The 15,890-nt window shown below is 48.9% G+C and overlaps 1 protein-coding gene across 2 annotated transcripts in view; it reads right to left on the bottom strand.

Annotated features, from left to right (window-relative positions):
- Window positions 1-15,890, bottom strand: part of Hoxb3 (homeobox B3) — a 41,018-nt gene that overhangs the window by 4,759 nt on the left and 20,369 nt on the right. For both annotated transcript variants that reach the window (XM_090350683.1, XM_090350684.1), the window contains exon 3: window positions 482-569. The gene's annotated coding sequence lies outside the window, so the exon portion shown is untranslated. The remainder of the gene's footprint in view (window positions 1-481; window positions 570-15,890) is intronic.

Here is a 15,890-nt window from a genome sequence, read left to right as displayed (position 1 = left end):
CTTTCCCCGAGGGTCTCATTGGATAAAGGAGGTGAGCCCCCCCACAGGAACCCCCACCTTGCCCAGGCACACCCTTGGGAGACGCAGAGAGGGGTAACAATAGCTGGAGAAGCCCAGGGAGAGAGGATAAGCTACCTTTCAGGAGTTTAAAAAATAAAAATAAAAGAACAGGAAAGGGAGAGAGAGAAAGATTAGGTTCTTAACAACCAACCGAGGGGAGGGGGCGATTCAAGTCTGCTGGAAGAAAAGAGAAGAGAAAAGGAGAGAAGCAGTGAGAGAGGGAGAGGGAGAGAGAGGGAGGGAGGGGAGGGAGAGAGAGGGAGAGAGAGAGAGAGAGAGAGAGAGAGTCAGTCGCTGCGTGGAAGGAAGCTTAAAGCTTGTGAACTCTTCTTGAACCGAGATTGGAGTCATATGGGCCATAAATCATTGAGACATACTCTCCGCCATTCACAAACTGATAGCCTATTTCAGTCCAGCTTACCTTAGCCACCGACGAGGGGAGAACAGGCAGACATAATATATATTCACATCGAGCCCCAGCGCGAGCGTCAGGCGAGAAATCTCCCCTCCTTGAAGGCAAAGGGGAAAAAAAAAAGAGCACTGTTTAAAGCTGCGTCGCCCCCCCTCCCCAAAGCCACCCGGGCTGGGGAGCCCGAGGGGCAGACCGGCCCGTGGAGCGCGCGGCGTCCGCTTCAATTCACTCCGCTTAGGAGCGGGGGGTGCGCAGGAGGGAGGGGTGGGGGAGCCGGGAAAAAAATAGAAGACCGAAAGGTGCTGGGGTTGCTCGGCTCACCGAGAATCCAGCTCCAGGCTCCGGCTCGGCCAAGCCGCCACAGTGTGGTTGCCCTATAAGACTGGTACGCCCTACTCTCCGTAACAATGGCCTCTGCTTTTGCACAGGGAGAAAAAAAAAAAAAAAAAAAACCACACAGACACACACACACTCACTCACTCACACACAAGCTCACACACACACACCCCCACCGCTCCCCCTTTAGCAAGCTTAGATGCCTGATAAGAAAGGAAGGTGATGGTTGTGATGGGGGGGGATTGTTAAGCATCCCCCCCCACACACACACCAAAAGAAAAAAAGAGAGAGAGAGAAGGAGAGAAGGCTTTTTTTTTTTTAAAGAACAGGTAAAATTTTTAATTGGAGCGGGTGGGGAAGGAAGAAAACAGAAAATAATGGGAAAAAGCAAAAGCCGATGGAGTTCCCAGACCACTCTTCCCTCCCCCCTCAAGTAAAACACACTATGACCCATTATGCTAATTTAAGAAGTAGCCTCTGAAGGCCTAGTGGAAGAGTGGCCTGGCCAGGGGTAGGAGTGCTGGGACCCTCCGGTTGTATTACAGTTGGAACATCAGGACTTTGTTGTTGGTATTGTACTTTTAAGTAGTTTTACTCCAGGAAGAGTACTGACTGGGTCTCCGGCACCCCACTCCTCTCCCCCACCCCTTCCTTCTGAATTTCAAAATCTCTGCTTCTTCTCTATCCCTTCTCCCCCTTCCCTCCCAAATCTCCCCATCTGTAATGAGGGTGGGGGCAAGGCCAGACCTTTTTTAATGCCCCTCCCCCTCTTTTGGAGAACAGACAACAAGCGGTGAGTGATGATTTAAAATCCAAGAACATCTTGCAGGGCAGTAGGGTGGAAGGGAGGGTGACAAAAGGAAGACTCCGCAGTTTAGCTGCAGCTCCAGACCAGGCGGCAGTACAGAGGCTTGTAAGAAGTTCACTGAGAAGTTTCTGTTAAGCTTTGCACCTCTGGATAGGGCAGAAGGGGCTAAGAGAAGAACTAGCCCAAGTGGCTTCATTTTAAATGCACTGGCAGGAGACCTGGAAGGTGGTGATTATTATTATTATTATTATTATTATTATTATTATTCAGAGCGAACTTGTTTGTTTCTCCCTGCTCAGCAAGATTTATGACTCTTGGCACAAACGAGGAAGGCTACAAAAGCTAAAGTTTTCTTAGGGTGTGTTTGAGCAGGGCAGGAAAAGGCAAGGAGAATGCCTGTAGGAGGAAGACAGGAGCCAAGAATGTAGGTGTCTGCAGATTTTGGGGTGGGGGTGGGGAAGAGCCATTCCTGGTGGAAAGAAAAAGACAAAAAGAAACCAGGACACCCCCCCCCCAGCATGAAGGCTGGTGATGCTGAGCTGCTGACTCTGGGCTTAAGGGATAAAATAAAAAAGGCACACAGTCTTCTCTATTCTGAAAAGGCTGCTTGGAAACTTGGTTCTCTTAACTTCATGTAGACAGAGCCAGATACTACTTTGTAATTTTCTGGTTAGAAGACTTGACTTTTGCCTTCTCCTATTTGGATGCATGCACCGGGACTGGGGAAACAAAGGTGAGAAGATTTTGAGCTATTGTCTTCCCTCCCAGAGAGTGTGGCTATGTCTAGCTATGGAGTTAGTTTCTTCTGTTCCTCACGCATGGTCTCTTCTTCTAGATGAGATAAAGGGGAGACCCTACCCCTCTGGCCTTCACTTTTTCCACTCTCTCCCCCCAAAATCATGCCAGGTGGGCTAGAGTAGCTAGTTTTCTGGGGTCTCCTTGCTCCTCCAGCTGTGGGATAACATATAGAACCCTAATTTTGCTGTCCTGAAGATCCTACTACCTCCGGAGTTTCTGGCTGCTTAAAGAGGGAGTGACTGGAGGATGGGGAGAGCTAGAGAAGAAATAAGGAAGGAAAAGGGGAGCCATGATTTTTCTGTGTTTATTGGTAGTATCAAGAAAAGAAAATGTGTAAGCCAGAAGTATTGCAACTCAAGTCAGAACCATCCTAAAGAGACTCTAGCAATGCTTGTGTCTGTGGTTCCCAGAAGATGTCCTGAGCTCTACCAATACTGGCTAAAGGCCGAACGGGTTAGACCCTCAAGGTTCTTTGCTCATTGGTAAGCAGCTAAGGCTGGGAAGGTTTCTGAAGACTTAAAAGAACCAGGACTTTTGAATTTTTTCTTTTGCTACTCCAAAGTTTTTTTTTTTTTTTTAAGAATCTATTTTAGATCCTCCAGCTCTTCAGTGTTACTACTGCTGGCTAGAGAAAGGTCATTGTGCAATTGAAAGGAAAGTTACTAGTCTGGACTGACTTTGGGGAATTTTTTTTTTTTTTCAAAGAAAAAGCCTGGAAGGCACTTAGCCAAGGGCTGGCGGGTAAGAGAGCAGCCAAGCTGCTGGGGCTGCTGGGAGAACAGACCGGCCTGAAGTTTCCCTGCTCCCAGAAAGCAGGAGACCCTCTCCTGTACATCCTCCTCCACATCTGTGCTCCTGTACAAGATGTGGGAGCCAGAGGTGTGTAAGGGAGCAAGAAAATAAAACAAGCCAGGAGAAAATTTCAGCCGGACACGTACTCGCAGATGCGGTAGGAGTTGAAGGAAGGGCTTCCTAATTCTAGAGAACAAAGTTCACTTGCCTTGCTTGGGACTCAATCAGATCTATTTGATTTTCTTCTGGCTTTTCCCTCCCTCTTCCTATCCCGGGTTTCTGGGCTGCAAGTGAGTTGGGAGACTACTATAAGGCTGGACCAGCCAGGGCCAGTCCGGAGGGCCCCACTTCCATGAAGTGTGTTAATCGAGCAGGTTAGGATATCTCTCAAACTTTAAGAGACAAAAGGTGGGGTATGGAGGTACTCTAGCAGGAAATATGAGATGGAAGAAGGGGGCTCAGAGAAGATTGAAGACCCTGAGGTCTGGAAAAAAAAAAAGAAAGCAGAGCTAAGTCATGATTGAGGCTAGCCTAGAGATAGGTAAAAAGAATACAGTTTCTTCCTAGATTCCGGGGAGGAAACTTAAAGAACTATGTAAATATGTTTGTGTGTGATGTGCGTGTATGTGTGCGTGTGTGCATGGGAGCACAAGTGTGTGTATGACTGAGAGAAAGAGAGAGAGAGAGAGAAGGAGGGAGGGAGGGAGGGAGGAAGGGAAGGAGGGAGAGAGAGAGAGAGAGAGAGAGAGAGAGAGAGAGAGAGAGAGAGAGAGAGGCAGAATGGGAAGCAGACTGGAAAAGAAAATTTGAGAGAAGGATTAAGAAACCAATAAAGGCCACAACAACTAAGAAGAGAAATTAGGAAAACTGTCCCCCATACACAGACGTCTTTTTCTTTTTCCTCTTCCTCTCAGCTCCTATACTCCCCTCCCCCACTTCCAGTGTGTAATACTGGAGGACAACCTCTAGTGAAGTTTTACTAGTTGCCTCCCCTTTAAAACTCTAAGTTGATCATATCTATGTTCCTCTCTCCAAAAGTCCTTTAAAGAACAAATTAAAACTCTTTCAAAAAGCAATTTCTGACGTCCATCTTGGGGATCTGCCCCAGCTTAAATAGCAGCAGAAGGAAACAATCCATGGTCTCTTATGCACGCTGGAGCTAAGGGATTGAGACCAGGTATTTCATGATTTGCTTCTTGCTGGCCACATCCGGGTTTCCTGTGCCTTGCCTTTTTCCAGCCTTACTACCTAACTTTGGGTCTACCATAGAGTGGTGGAAAAGTTCACAAACTCACCCCAATCTCCATCTCATCTTCAAATATGAGGAAAGATTCAAAGCCAGAGTTTATAAAAGAGTGAGTGTCAATGAAAATGTGCTGGCCATTTGTTTCCCCAATTTTCTTTTCTCTAAAATAAGAGAGGGGGAGAGAGGACAAAAGGGCATGGAGAAGAAGACCTGGGTGTTTCAGCCTTGCCCAGGTGGTATAGACTCAAGAGTTGCAAGAGCTCACAAGGAAAGGAGAAAACCCCCGTGCCCACCATGTACTTGGAAATACAGCTTGGAGAAAAGTCCAAATTGTAAGTCATCCACATTTCAGGTATGAGGCTGCTACTCTCTCCAAAGCTGAAACTACAGAAGGAAGGCTGGAAGAAAAAAGGATAGTCCTAAGAGCCTGCACAGTTTACATGGTGACTAGGGGTGCTACCTGAACAGGATGATGAGGGGATGGCAGTACTGCAGTGATCCTGGGAGCTGGCAGATTCATGAATGTCAAAAGATCCTGTTCTGATCACACCTCATCTTGCTCAGTCTTAACAAGGCAAACCTCATCCTGCCTAGTGTGGAGACAAATGGAGATAGAATGAAGAAGCTAGAGAGGAAGAGAGTGCTGGGGGAAAGGAGGAAAAAGCCAACACAAGAAGTGTCCCCCCCCCATCTGTGGCAAGTGGCTGCTACAACAGCAGTCTCTCCTGACAGATTGGCTGTCTCTCTCCAATGACCTCTGTTCAGCAGACAATAACTCACTGGATTAATGACCAATCAGCAGAAGGCCTCCAAATATAAAACTCCAGAGTCAGAATGGGACAGGGCCAGAAACTAGGCCTGCTAACCCTTTGGTCATTCCCCCCCCACCTCAAAAATGGGGTTGGGGTGAGGCTTTGGGAAGTAAATTAACTGGCTAGAGATTGAGATTTCTGAAGATGAAACTGTCCATTTCTTCCTACTTCATGTTCTAGATTTCACATCCCAAGCTGTACTTTCCTAAAAGTCTCCCATCCCCTGCTGGCTTCCTAATATCCCTAATCCCATAAAATATTTTCCCTTCCCTGGGTTGGAGATTTAGCTCAGTGGAATAGCATTTGGCCTGGCAAGTGCAAGGTCCTGAGTTCAGTCCTTGGTTCTGGGGGGGGGGGGAATTCCCTATCCATAACTATGTGCCTGAAGAACCACTGTGGTCAGGTTATATCTATCCCCAATCGGAGAAAGAGGTGAAAAATAAAAGTAAGCATAGACTAGGGCCTTCCATCTTTCAGGCCTTCTGTTCTGTCAGCCTTGGAAAGACACAGGACATATATAGGGTTGTAGCACCATATCTGACCCCTTCCAAATGAGAAATGGTCAGAAAGGGGAGGGTGAGGCTAGGGATGCACCTGCTACCACCAACTCTAAAATCTGATCCCACAGTTTGTGCCCTGGGTTAGAATAGGAAGCACCTCAAAAGTTGTATTCTGGACAACTCCAGACTGACCATAGCATCTAGCAGGAAAAGGGCTCAGTGGAGTGAGCTTGAGCCTCTCCTCCCTAAAGCCTCTTTCCAAAAGCCATCCCATGCCAGCCCAAATACCTAGCTCTCCTCCAGTACCTTCTGTCATCGTTGCTCTAAACCTGGGTTCCTCTGCTGAGAGAAAGGAAACTTTTAGGTTGAGGAACAGTTCAGATTCCCGTGGGTTTCCTATAGCCAACCTGAGTATCTACCCCCTTTTACACAGGCAAACTGAATATTGCAAATAAAGCACGTGATAATTTCCCACTGTCCACAAAACTCCAAGACACACAAGGAAGTGGCTCCCAAGTAGTGTCCCAACCAAGGATCAGTCCACCAATCCACCAAGAAGTATCCAAGATCAAACTGGAGAGGATTCGGCATATCCAGTCCAACTCTACCATTGTTAGGGAAACTGAGGCCCAGAGTGGGGAAGAGATTTGCCTCAAGTTATACTTGGGAATTGAGAGGCTTGAGTTCTGGGCATTCTAGCTTGACTGTATGATCTGAGGTCAGGCCCTCTTTTTGGCCTCAGTGTCCCATTCTGTAAAGCCACTCGGTATAGGATGGGACAGTTGGGCTTAAATGACCTTTAAGGTTCTCTTTTAGATTGAACACGAGTGGTCCTCTATGTCCTGATATAAAGGTGAATGATGAAAATCAGTAAGCAACTCAGTCCAAACAATAAAGGCACACCATTGCGATCGAATGCAGTGTTTTCTCTTGGGAGGTGAACACTTTAACCCCTCTTGTTGAGCACAAACCCCATCCGTGGTCTGCCTGCTACAGAGGCACTAGGTTTCATTGCTTCTCTTCTGTGTGAAGGATGGGTAATTTCTCTACTCTCATTACCAAATCAAAAGTGCTACTTTTGGATGGAGCAACCTGAGCAGTAAATAATTAATTTGTATAATTGGAGGAGGAAGGTTTTGACCTGGCAATTTTTAACCAGGCATCAATGCACTCATTGTACCAGCCTGACTTTCTCACCCTACCCCCCCCCCAATCTCTGCCCTCATACCTACCAGCTTCCCCCAGTTGCCTCCCCCCACAATCAGAAACCAGCATTCTTAGGGTAACCAGCAGATCTTCAAAGCCAGAATCAGCTCCCAGCCCAACAAAGTTCCATTCTCTGCTGTGTTCTCTCACCGAAATATCCATCTGCCAGCAGCTGCCCCACCAGCTTGCTCTCCCTACAACCCCCATACACACACACACACACACACACACACACACACACAGCTGTGCTAGGCTCCAGGTCCCCAGTTCTCAGCTTTTGGGAAACACATAATCCACCTCCTCAGCTCAAGATGCCCCAACAATACAGCGAGTTTGCATTTCAAGAAACTCCCATTAATATCAATTTACTTCACTGAAACCTCGGGTTCTTCATCAAGTTGATGATTTATGATAAAATCAATTAAATTACGGCCACTTAGGGCCCAGTCGCTTCCTCTCAGATTTCATTGGTGCGGGGCCCAAGTGTCTGGTGGAAAAATGCAAGTTTAGCTGGAGGCGAGGAAAGATAATTCCGCGGCTGAGAAAATTTAATGCAAAACAATTTCCAGGCAAAGACGGTGGCGTCTGAACAGAAATGCAAGAGCCACTCTCTGGCCTGCGGAAATAAGTATCTAGGGGTCAAAATGCTTTTCTCCCCGCCCCACCACCATCCTGAAGGGCTCCCTTATTTTTGTCTCCTTTGTGCTCACTTATTTTGGGGAAAATCTGAACAGGAATGGTGTGGCCTCAACCTTGCTAAACCCCAGCCTCAAACCATTGATCTCCATCTTTTTCTCCACGCCTTTTCTCCCCACCAACCCATGTTCACTAATTACTCAGTCTTTCAAGGCACAGTTACAGATGCAATGTGAAATCAGCCTGTGTGGGAAGACAACACAGGATTTGAAAAGAACTAGCAAGAGGAGTAGGGGTGAGGGGACAGGACAAGTGGGCTCCACTACAAGTAGTTTGGGGAGGAAAAATAGTGTCCAAACCTACTCCATTCCAGAGGACCCTACCCCACTCTCTCTCCTGGCTCCTGATGTGATAAATCAACTTGCAAAATAACCCTAAAAATGGACCTCCTTCCCCCTCCCCCCCAAATCACCCAACCAACACACACACATACAGGCTCCAACTTGCAGGTGCACTCACTCCCAGAATACATAAACACGTGTTTGTGTTTGCACACTCTCCTTATACCTCACACAGAAACACCAGGCCCTGCGCCTGCAAAAGAACAGTTTCCACCATCTCATCACATCTGGGAAAATAAATCTTAGTGCATTCGCCGGGGCCGGGCCTCGCCTCCCATTCCAAGAAAAAGGGGTTTCTCCCTCCTCTGCTGTTTGGTTTTTGGTTTCCAGAGCAGGCAGATAGTAAACACAGCTTCTCTGAAGCCATAAATCACCGTCCCCACCCCCTTCTCCTTCTCAGCTTAACACCCAGCCTCAGCGCAACCCCTTGTAATTTCAGCTTCAAATAACCCCAAGGTGCTAACGGGTTGGCCCGTAGTGGCAGCTGGACTGTGGGAGCGGCACCGCTCACGCTGCCCTCACCACCTCCCCTACAGCTCCCAACTCCCCAGGACAAACCACCGACACCCACACCCTTCCAGAGCGACGCGACTCCTCCTCCCTCTCCAGTACTCCGGGGTACAGCTGCGCAGGCCTGGACACCCCAGGGCCCTCCACCCTCTCTGGGTCCCACCACACCTCTCCAAGTTGCTCCCATCTTTGTCTGGCTTTCCATCCCGGCCTCGCCTCAAGCAGGCCTAGGATTGGGCTCTCGCCCACCCTTCTTTGCACCCTAACCAGGCCCGAACTGTCTGGCTCAGCACCCCACACTTACCTGTGCCTCAGTGTGCGCACAGCGGTGGGCGGCGGGGCGCGAGGGCGCCGCGGGAGCCGATGGCCCGGGCCCGGACCCTGGGCCCGGGTAGGGGCTGCGGCGCGGCGGCCCGGCGCATCCCGGCCCCTCCAGCCCCCGGAGCCCCGAGCCGTCCCACCCAGCTTGGGGAGAGGCCCGGATACGCTCGCCCCCACCCCCCACCCGGTCCCCGCCCCGCCCCGCCCCTGCCCGGGGCTTTGTTCGGCCTGGGCGACCACTGGGGCCGGCGGAGCGAGCCGAGCCTGCTCTCGGGGTACGGCCGACCCAGCACCCCTGGGCTGGAAAGGCGGGAGACCGCTCGGCCGGGGCCCCGCGTGGGGCTGCGGGGACGAACCCGGTGGGTCTGGCACTTAGCTGGGCTCGGGCTTCCAGAGCCGGCCGCCAAGTTGCCAGGCGAGAAGGGAAGCGACTGCTGGGGGCACAGGGGGCTCGGGGGCGCCAATGGCGGAAGGCGGGTGCGCACCGGCGGCTCTTCAATGTCACCGGCGAAATGGGTTCCATATGTCCCACCCGGCGGCGGCGGTGGAGGGAGGGAACGGGAGACGGTTCTGGGCCGGACGGGAGGGGGTTGGGGGGCCGCGGAGGAGCGGGGCCATCCTGGGGAGGAAATGGGAAGAAACGGGATTGCCTTTGCCATTTTCCCTGGCATCTTCTAAAGCGGTTTAGGCTGGAAGGAACTTTCCTTTTCTTTCCGGGAAGCTGGGGGCGGGAGGTGACGGGGAAAGGGTAGCAGCTGTGTGCCAAGTCTGGTGAGGGAGGAGAGGAACGTGGTCTGGAGGAGAAAGTTCTCAGGCAACACGGTCAACTGCTCTTTGGTGGCTAAAGAGGGAAAGAAAGGACCAGACCAGATCCACAAAAGGGAAGAGAAGCCAGGGAACGAATTCCACCGTCCAGGCATGAGGCTGTCGCGCAGTCCTCCTTTCTATGACCACGTTTTTGGGGAAGGTCCTCTCGATTAGGGTACTGTGATGGCGGGAAGGGGAGAAGGAGATGGATGTGGTCCTGGATGTCTTGCCCATTCATTCCTAGACAAGCCAGTTCCTAATGCAACTGTCCCACAACGGATTGCGCATCTTCAGGGCCTACTCTACACAACAACTTTTCTACTTTCGACAGCTTCCTGTAAAGCAAGCTGCATGTTCTAGAAAAGCAGGACTTGTGGAGGAACTTCCCGAAGGGTCACCCAAGTGTAGGACCCTTCCTCTGTATTTCAGTCTCTATTTCTCCTCTTTCCTTGATACCTAGCACTGCAAGAAACTGAAAAGAAACCAACTTCTACGTCTCTATCTCTCTGCCTTTCCTGTGTTTTCTTTGTCCTCTTACTCTGCCCCTCTCTGCCTCCCAAATGAATTTGAATTGAGACTTGAGAAGGACTTAAGAGGGTCTCCAGAAATTACTCAGAGCTCAGTGATTAAGCTGCCACCTTGGAGAACCTACTCTCTGCCTTGGAAAGATCCTCTGCCAGAGAGAAGGGGCAAAGTGAAACCCTTTTCACTTCCCTTCTTCCTGCCCCCCTTCTGTCTCTGGATGCCCATACAAGTTGTGGTCCTTCTTCTGGGACACCCTCCTTTCCCTTCGGATTGCTTTTTGTCTTCTCTACCACTTTCTCCTTGGGCTCAGCCTTGACTTTCCACTCCAGAAAGAGACTGCTGTTTATCTTTTCTCTGGGTCCCTCTCCTTCTTCTCTAATCCTCATCTTTCTGCCTAACTCCTCTGGACATAAAAAAGCATTAGCAGCCTGGCATCTCAAAGTCAAAGGAATAGACATAATTGTAGAGAAAGAGGATGGGAGCAGACACTGGGAGAAGACAGGGTCAGCCCTCTTCTCAGTGTCCCCAGTGTCCCGTCCACCAAATGCATTCGACCCTCATCCCCTGAACAACACAAAAGCAGATCAGAGAGATGGGGATGCAAATCTAATCAGAGGCTGGGCTTCATGGCTAAAGGAACCAAATACATATAGAAAAACAACAACAACAACACAGTCTTATCTAACTTACTGATTTTGTGTGTGTGTGTTGGGCGGGTAGGCCTAAGTGTCTGAAAGAAGGGCAATAGGCCTCACTCAATGGGATTTATCCCAAGACCAGTGGCTGGAAAAGAATGAAAGGAAAGGATGCTCTCTGCATTGTCTCCTGGAGAAGACTATGAACAAGTTGGGGAAAGGGAGGGGGAGGGGTATCAGTGCCACCTCCTTTCCCCAGGGCCAGAAGAGACAAAGACCTGAAGGAGGGCTGAGAGAAGGCAGGGGAAGCTATGTGTGTAGAGGGAGTGTGAGACCCCATGACACAGGCAAAGGTGCAGGTAATGTAGAAAGGAGATAGTAGGAGAGCAGTTGGAAACATGGGGATGAGGCTTGTGGGATCATTTCCTATATTCAGTGCCATGCTTAGCTGCTGCCTAGCCCAAGGGGCAAATCCTTCAGCCCTCCCCCACCCCCAAGCTTGTGTTCCCTTTTCCCAAAGCACACTGAATTTAGGAAGGGAACACAAATAATGTCATCTTTTTTCTCCTATCTTCTCTTATCCAGGGAGATGTTCCTTCCCTGAAGCATCCAAGGGACTCCAAGACTTTGATTTAAATTTTGGAGGATCCATTTGGGGGTGAATACATCTTCACCTCTGAACACACATGTGTGCACAGGTGCCCCTGCTCACACAAGCACACACCAGAGCACACACATGCCTCTTCCCAGATGGAGAAGTAGAAAGGCTTACTTCCCACACTTCAGTGTGGAAGAAAAGAGGAAAGGACTAAAAGATTCAGAGTACCTACTCCCTGGAAACCCCATGTCTTAAATTTCACCCTCAACTTTTCCTTCCCCACAATCTCTAGTCCTTTTAAGGCTGACTGCCCTCCCCTCCCACTCCAATTTCTTTTATTTAGGTAGGCCAGGCTGTGACCCTGTCTATCCAGGCCTAGGCTCTCTTTTTCTCCAAACTTTTTTCAACCAGACTCCCAAATGGGAGGTGTTACCCACTCCTCACCCACAAATTTCCACTTAACAAGAATGGGACTCCTGTGCCCACTAGGAACAGAGTGCGCCACGCTGACACTCCAGGAGGCTGATACCATGAATAATTAACACCTGGGCACAACATCACTCTTAATTCCCCTGCTCCAAGGTTTACAGTAGAAGACTAAGTTAAATAGCATAGATAATAGTGGCTATAAAGTCAGTTGGCCTGACTCCAGCCCAGGAATGAGCAGCTTGGACTGCTTTGGCAAGAACCCTGGACCTCTGCCCCTCATCCATCACAACTTTGGAGCACAGGACAGGACAGTCCCAGAATCTACCTTGCTAGCGTTGCTCTTGGCCTGCTGCTTCTTCCCTAATGGAAAAGAACCTCCATCATGACACTCGAGCAAAAAGTAACCAGCTTCCCCAGTTGTTTCCTCTTAGAATGAGGGCTTAGGGAGAGGAATGCCCCCACATACCCGCCCCCGCCCCCCCTCCCCCCCACACACACATGGCCTAAAACACGCAACTTTCCAGAGCCGCTAATTCCTAGAATATTTCTTTTCTAGAAAAACTTCTTCCCTCCCTTTAACCTTACACACACACACACACACACACACACACACACACACACACACACACACACACACACACAGTCTTTCCTAGCAGAGGAAACTTTCTTTGTTTCAGAAGGTCGAAGGAAGGCTCCTGGGGTGCGAATTCATTTCCTTGTTTTGTTAGTGGGGAGGGTGGGGAGCTCAGGCTTTCAGCTCCTCTCTCTGCCCTTCACCCTTTGCTGGCATCTATTCCCTCCCCCAATTTGAGTAGCTCCTCAGCACCTTCAATACCCACCATATATATCATAGCTACAAATGAAGCCTTAATCCTATAACTGAAATCCCTCTCTCCCCAGTCCAGAGGACCTATCAGGTCCATAGCGATTGCAAAAATCCTTGCCTTCCACGCTAAGAATTTTTTCCTCCACCTCCACTTCTTTTGCCCTCAGGTTCCTTTTGCCTTAGAGTTGGGTTTCTGCACCCAGGGTTGGAAGTAGAGAAGCCAAGCTCTTGCAAGGAAATGCTGAAAAATGAAAGTTGGGTCTGTTGTTGTTGTTTGCCGCAGGAATGTTGGCTGTATCAGACTTAGAAATACAATTTTTATATTAGGTCATGGTCTTTGACTGGGTTTATATGCCAATGAGGCATTTCTGGTTTACCAAATTTATACAAATCTTGCCTTAATTGATCATCACAGATGCTGTCATTTAAGACCTCCAGCTATAGAGCTTTCATATTAACTGCTGATCTATTACTGTAAATTGTCTGAAATAACCAACTCCTGGGAGCAGAGCAGAGAGGGAGGAAGTGCCTCAGAGAGCAACTCTCTCCAGCCGCAGAACCAGCCAGCTTCCACATCATTTTCCATGAGAAATGATTTATTGAAGACAAGGCCATAAACAACACAAGTCGCTCACAAACACACGCAGACGCACGCGCACACACGCGCGTGTGTACACACACACACACACACACACACACACAATGGCTAGCATGCTGGCCCGAGAAGCTGACACTTATATTGCTATAAATCAAGAAAAAAAAAAGGTTGGAGCAGAGAGAGAGAGAGAGAGAGAGAGAGAGAGAGAGAGAGAGAGAGAGAGAGAGAGAGAGAGGGAGAGAGAGGGAAATATTCTTAAATCTCTATGCAATGCCTCAATGGGTATAAACACACAGAACACCATGTGAAGAGAAATGCAGGAAATGAAGATGGCTATTTGTCACATTTTACGACAATAACATTAATAACAAACAATAAATTTACATGGACATATAAGACGCAGTAGGTAGTGAGAAATCCCTTCTACTTACAATACCCCAGCCCGCTGGTGTGGCTCCGGCTGCGGGGCTGTTTTATTGCTGCCTCTCTTTCTCCCTTTCCCTCTCTCTCTCTCTCTCTCTCTCTCTCTCTCTCTCTCTCTCTCTCTCTCTCTCTCTCTCTCTCTCTCCCTCTCACCCTCTCTCTTTTTTTTTCTCAGGGTACAGGCTTGTTTTTCAAAGGACAGTTGAATTGCACGTCAGAAACAGGGAGACCGAGCCTGTGATTTTCCTGACGAATACATATCTATTCTGCAACCTCGGCATTAATTATTTAATGAATCACGTGATCAGGAGGGGAAGGGGTCTTTCGATTTCAGGCTCAAAGGACCACTATGACCTTCCCCTTCAGGAGGAGAAATTTTCCTGCAAAAATAGGTTCCCCCCAACCCACCAATGGAACAGTAGTGAGGTCTCCTCTCTCCCACTCCCACATCGATACCTGCTACAGCTACACCTCCCTACCCCCCCAGACACACACTTACCCACAGCCCACCTCTCCTCTCTCCCTTCTCCTCCTGCTTCTGCTTAGTTCTTGGAGGTGCAGAAATAGTCTGCAGGGGCGTCGGGGTGGGGGTGGGGTGGGGCGCAGAGCCCTTCTCCGAGCCCCTGGTTTGTTCAGCTTCCAATTCTCTTGTCCCTATCCTTTAGGATTAAGATTCCCTTCCAACCTCATTCTTTCCCCTCCACTCCTGGAGTATATATTTTAGTGGAATCCACCCCCTTCTTCCACATACACCGGTTCCAAAATAATCCACAAGATTTCTAAAGGGAGCATCTTGAAAAGAACCCTTCTATAAGTCCTGGTTCCAAATGGATCCAGATTGGGATTTCTGACTTTAATTCTCTTTTTAATCTTTTGTAGTGTCTTTGAAGGACCAAGAAAGGGACAGAGTGAAGCAATGACTCTGGGACTCCCTGATTTTTTTAGAATAATCACAAGGGAGGTGCTCTCTCACTCTCTCTCTTTCTCTCTCTCTGTCTCTCTCTCTCTGTCTCTCTCAGTTTTACCATTGGAAACCAAATGCTACTGACAGTTTGAAAACAGGCTCCAGAGACAAAGACCTAGGACTAAGGTTTCCACACAAAGAAGTGGAAACCTCTCTCTATCCACGTTGCACACTGTTTCAGTCCCTCACAACATGCCGGTGAAGACAGCTGGAGGTGGAAACCAGGAAGAAAGGAAAGGAAAGCTTTGAAGCTAGCCTGACAAGCCTAGGTCTCTATTTCCCAGGTGTTAGAACGCTGGGTGTCTAATCAACAGACAATGGAAACTGATCAATGTGGGGAAAAGATGAGGGATGTTTGTTAAAGCATTGAACCTCAAGGATGAGAAAGATCCATCTCCGAGAGAGAGAGAGAGAGAGAGAGAGAGAGAGAGAGAGAGAGAGAGAGAGAGAGAGAGAGAGAGGAGAGAGAGAGGGAGGGAGAGAGAGAGAGAGAGAGACAGAGAGAGAGAGAGAGAGAGAGAGAGAGAGAGAGAGAGAGAGAGAGAGAGAGAGAGAGAGAGAGAGGGAGCGAGAGAGAATAGACTCTTCGCCTCAATATAAACAAAAGCAAAAATCCTCCAAACTTAACAATCTATAACCAGAATCTGAGTCCTGTGGCTGGAGCATAGAGTGGGGTGAGGGTACAAAGGGAAGCAGAAAAGACATTCCTAAGAAGCCAGAGTTGTACATTCCCAGCCTTATCTACTTGAGCAGCTCTGTGGTAACCCAGAGACTACAGTCTCCAGTGCAAGGGAGTCATGGAGAAGAAAAAAACTTCTTCCAGTGTAAAGAAAGGGTGCTCTGGGCTGGAAATGACTCAAACGTGGAGAAAGCTGAGGATCTCTCAGCATTGACAACAAACCTCCAAGAAATAGACACCCTAGGTGGGCCTCAGAGATTCCCAGCCACTGCCCATTGCAGGACCCCAGCTAAAAATGCTGGAATCCTGCCCAGTCCCACAGAGTAGGGGCGCCAGCTTTGATTGTCTGGATACAAAATGCAGATTAGTATTGAATTCATGAATTCAGTCTGATCCCGACTGTGGGCTATACTACTGGCTCCAGTCAGGGCAACTCACTGTTAGGGAGTGAAAAAAAAAAAAAAAACAGTTCCCCAAAAGGGGGAAAAAAAAGAAAGAAAGAAAAAGAAAAAAGAAAGAGGAGGGGGGAGAGAATACAGAGAGCATATGCATGAGAAGACAGCCCTCA

Source organism: Megascapheus bottae, chromosome 17 (assembly GCF_031878675.1).
Source record: "Megascapheus bottae isolate mThoBot1 chromosome 17, mThoBot2.hap1, whole genome shotgun sequence".
Lineage (NCBI taxonomy): Eukaryota > Metazoa > Chordata > Mammalia > Rodentia > Geomyidae > Megascapheus > Megascapheus bottae.
This window is presented reverse-complemented; position numbering and strand designations above follow the sequence as displayed.